This window comes from Bufo bufo, chromosome 4, assembly GCF_905171765.1.
Source record: "Bufo bufo chromosome 4, aBufBuf1.1, whole genome shotgun sequence".
Lineage (NCBI taxonomy): Eukaryota > Metazoa > Chordata > Amphibia > Anura > Bufonidae > Bufo > Bufo bufo.
This window is the reverse complement of record NC_053392.1, coordinates 15,553,940-15,558,691: the sequence shown is the minus strand read 5'-3', so window position 1 is coordinate 15,558,691 and position 4,752 is coordinate 15,553,940.

Sequence of the window (4,752 nt, the reverse complement as noted above, 5' to 3'; positions counted from 1 at the left end):
AGGAGGAGAGGGAGCGAGAGGTGAGGAGGGTATACAGGAGGAGATGGAGCGAGAGGTGAGGAGAGTATACAGGAGGAGAGGGAGCGAGAGGTGAGGAGGGTATACAGGAGGAGAGGGAGCGAGAGGTGAGGAGGGTATACAGGAGGAGAGGGAGCGAGAGGTGAGGAGGGTATACAGGAGGAGATGGAGCGAGAGGTGAGGAGGGTATACAGGAGGAAAGGGAGCGAGAGGTGAGGAGGATATACAGGAAGAGAGAGTGAGGGATGAGATGGGTATACAGGAGGAAAGGGAGTGAGAGGTGAGGAGGGTATACAGGAGGAGAGGGAACAAGAGGTGAGGAGGGTATACAGGAGGAGATGGAGCGAGAGGTGAGGAGGGTATACAGGAGGAGAGGGAGCGAGAGGTGAGGAGGGTATACAGGAGGAGATGGAGCGAGAGGTGAGGAGGGTATACAGGAGGAGAGGGAGCGAGAGGTGAGGAGGGTATACAGGAGGAGAGGGAGCGAGAGGTGAGGAGGGTATACAGGAGGAGAGGGAGCGAGAGGTGAGGAGGGTATACAGGAGGAGAGGGAGCGAGAGGTGAGGAGGGTATACAGGAGGATGGGAGCGAGAGGTGAGGAGGGTATACAGGAGGAGAGGGAGCGAGAGGTGAGGAGGGTATACAGGAGGATAGGGAGCGAGAGGTGAGGGGGGTATACAGGAGGAAATGGAGTGACCGGTCAGGAGGATATACAGGAAGAGAGATGAGGAGAGTATACAGGAGGAGAGAGAGTGAGAGGTGAGGAGGGTATACAGGAGGAAGGAGAGTAACAGGTCAGGAGGGTATACAGGAGGAGAGGGAGCGAGAGGTGAGGAGGGTATACAGGAGGAGAGGGAGCGAGAGGTGAGGAGGGTATACAGGAGGAAGGAGAGTAACAGGTCAGGAGGGTATACAGGAGGAGAGGGAGCGAGAGGTGAGGAGGGTATACAGGAGGAGAGGGAGCGAGAGGTGAGGAGGGTATACAGGAGGAGAGGGAGCGAGAGGTGAGGAGGGTATACAGGAGGAGGGGAGCGAGAGGTGAGGAGGGTATACAGGAAGAGAGAGTGAGAGGCGAGGAGGGTATACAGGAGGAGAGGGAGCGAGAGGTGAGGAGAGTATACAGGAAGAGAGAGAGTGAGAGGTGAATAGGGTATACTGGAGGAAGGGGAGCAAAAGGTGAGGAGGGTATACAGGAGGAGATGGAGCGAGAGGTGAGGAAGGTATACAGGAAGAGAGAGTGAGGGGTGAGAAGGGTATACAGGAGGAGAGGGAGCGAGAGGTGAGAAGGGTATACAGGAGGAGAGGGAGCGAGAGGTGAGGAGGGTATACAGGAGTAAAGGGAACAAGAGGTGAGGAGGGTATACAGGAGGAGATGGAGTGAGAGGTGAGGAGGGTATACAGGAGGAGAGGGAGCGAGAGGTGAGGAGGGTATACAGGAGGAGATGGAGTGAGAGGTGAGGAGGGTATACAGGAGGAGGGGAGCGAGAGGTGAGGAGGGTATACAGAAGGAGAGGGAGCGAGAGGTGAGGAGGGTATACAGGAGTAAAGGGAACAAGAGGTGAGGAGGGTATACAGGAGGAGATGGAGTGAGAGGTGAGGAGGGTATACAGGAGGAGAGGGAGCAAGAGGTGAGGAGGGTATACAGGAGGAGGGGAGCGAGAGGTGAGGAGGGTATACAGGAGGAGAGGGAGCGAGAGGTGAGGAGGGTATACAGGAGGAGGGGAGCGAGAGGTGAGGAGGGTATACAGGAGGAGAGGGAGCGAGAGGTGAGGAGGGTATACAGGAGGAGAGGGAGCGAGAGGTGAGGAGGGTATACAGGAGGAGAGGAGCGAGAGGTGAGGAGGGTATACAGGAGGAGATGGAGCGAGAGGTGAGGAGAGTATACAGGAGGAGAGGGAGTGAGAGGTGAGGAGGGTATACAGGAAGAGAGGGAGCGAGAGGTGAGGAGGGTATACAGGAGGAGAGGGAGTGAGAGATGAGGAGGGTATACAGGAGGAGATGGAGCGAGAGGTGAGGAGGGTATACAGGAAGAGAGGGAGCGAGAGGTGAGGAGAGTATACAGGAGGAGAGGGAGCGAGAGGTGAGGAGAGTATACAGGAGGAGAGGGAGTGAGAGGTGAGGAGGGTATACAGGAGGAGAGGGAGCGAGAGGTGAGGAGGGTATACAGGAGGAGAGGGAGCGAGAGGTGAGGCAGGTATACAGGAGGAGATGGAGTGAGAGATGAGGAGGGTATACAGGAGGAGATGGAGCGAGAGGTGAGGAGGGTATACAGGAGGAGAGGGAGCGAGAGGTGAGGAGGGTATACAGGAAGAGAGGGAGCGAGAGGTGAGGAGGGTATACAGGAGGAGAGGGAGTGAGAGATGAGGAGGGTATACAGGAGGAGAGGGAGCGAGAGGTGAGGAGGGTATACAGGAAGAGAGGGAGCGAGAGGTGAGGAGGGTATACAGGAGGAGAGGGAGTGAGAGGTGAGGAGGGTATACAGGAGGAGAGGGAGCGAGAGGTGAGGAGGGTATACAGGAGGAGATGGAGTGAGAGATGAGAAGGGTATACAGGAGGAGAGGGAGCGAGAGGTGAGGAGAGTAAACAGGAGGAGATGGAGTGAGAGGTGAGGAGGGTATACAGGAGGAGAGGGAGCGAGAGGTGAGGAGGGTATACAGGAGGAGAGGGAGCGAGAGGTGAGGAGGGTATACAGGAGGAGAGGGAGCGAGAGGTGAGGAGGGTATACAGGAGGAAAGGGAGTGAGGGGTGAGGAGGGTATACAGGAGGATAGGGAGCGAGAGGTGAGGAGGGTATACAGGAGGAGAGGGAGCGAGAGGTGAGGAGGGTATACAGGAGGAAGGGTGCAAGAGGTGAGAAGAGTATACAGGAGGAGAGGGAGCGAGAGGTGAGGAGAGTATACAGGAGGAGAGGGAGCGAGAGGTGAGGAGGGTATACAGGAAGAGAGGGAGCGAGAGGTGAGGAGAGTATACAGGAGGAGAGGGAGCGAGAGGTGAGGAGGGTATACAGGAAGAGAGGGAGCGAGAGGTGAGGAGAGTATACAGGAGGAGAGGGAGCGAGAGGTGAGGAGAGTATACAGGAGGAGAGGGAGCGAGAGGTGAGGAGGGTATACAGGAGGAGATGGAGTGAGAGGTGAGGAGGGTATACAGGAGGAGATGGAGTGAGAGGTGAGGAGGGTATACAGGAGGAGAGGGAGCGAGAGGTGAGGAGGGTATACAGGAGGAGAGGGAGCGAGAGGTGAGGAGGGTATACAGGAGGAGAGGGAGCGAGAGGTGAGGAGGGTATACAGGAGGATAGGGAGCGAGAGGTGAGGAGGGTATACAGGAGGAGATGGAGCGAGAGGTGAGGAGGGTATACAGGAGGAGGGGAGCAAGAGGTCGGAAGGGTGTACAGGAGGTAAGGGAGTGAGGGGGCAGCACTACTGTAAGGGGGCACTTAGGGGGCAGCACTACTGTAAAGGGGCACTGAGGGGGCAGCACTACTGTAAGGGGGCACTGAGGGGGCAGCACTACTGTAAGGGGGCACTGAGGGGGCAGCACTACTGTAAGGGGGCACTGAGGGGGCAGCACTACTGTAAGGGGGCACTGAGGGGGCAGCACTACTGTAAGGGGGCACTGAGGGAGCAGCACTACTGTAAGGGGGCACTGAGGGGGCAGCACTACTGTAAAGGGGCACTGAGGGGGCAGCACTACTGTAAGGGGGCACTGAGGGGGCAGCACTACTGTAAGGGGGCACTGAGGGGGCAGCACTACTGTAAGGGGGCACTGAAGGAGCAGCACTACTGTAAGGGGGCACTGGGGGGGCAGCACTACTGTAAGGGGGCACTGAGGGGGCAGCACTACTGTAAGGGGGCACTGAGGGGGCAGCACTACTGTAAGGGGGCACTGAGGGAGCAGCACTACTGTAAGGGGGGCAGCACTACTGTAAGTGGACACTGAGGAGGCAGCACTACTGTAAGGGGGGCAGCAATACTGTAAGGAGGACACTAAGGGGGCAGCACTACTATAAGGGGGAAACTAAGGGGCAGCACTACTGTAAGGGGGACACTAAGGGGCAGAACTACTGTAAGAGGGACACTAAGGGGGCAGCACTACTGTAAGGGGGACACTGAGGAGTCAGCACTACTGTAAGGGGGCACTGAGGGGGCAGCACTACTGTAAGGGGGCACTGAGGGAGCAGCACTACTGTAAGGGGAGCAGCACTACTGTAAGGGGGCACTGGGGGGGGGCAGCACTACTGTAAGGGGGCACTGAGGAGTTAGCACTACTGTAAGGGGGCACTGAGGGAGCAGCACTACTGTAAGGGGAGCAGCACTACTGTAAGGGGAGCAGCACTACTGTAAGTGGACACTGAGGAGGCAGCACTACTGTAAGGGGGGCAGCAATACTGTAAGGGGGACACTAAGGGGGCAGCACTACTATAAGGTGGACACTAAGGGGCAGCACTACTGTAAGGGGGACACTGAGGAGTCAGCACTACCGTAAGGGGAACACTAAGGGGCAGCACTACTGTAAGGGGGACACTGAGGAGGCAGCACTACTGTAAGGGGGACACTAAGGGGCAGAACTACTGTAAGGGGGACACTGAGGAGGCAGCACTACTGTAAGGGGGGCAGCAATACTGTAAGGGGGACACTGAGGAGGCAGCACTACTGTAAGGGGGACACTAAGGGGCAGCACTACTGTAAGGGGGACACTGAGGAGGCAGCACTACTGTAAGGGGGGCAGCAATACTGTA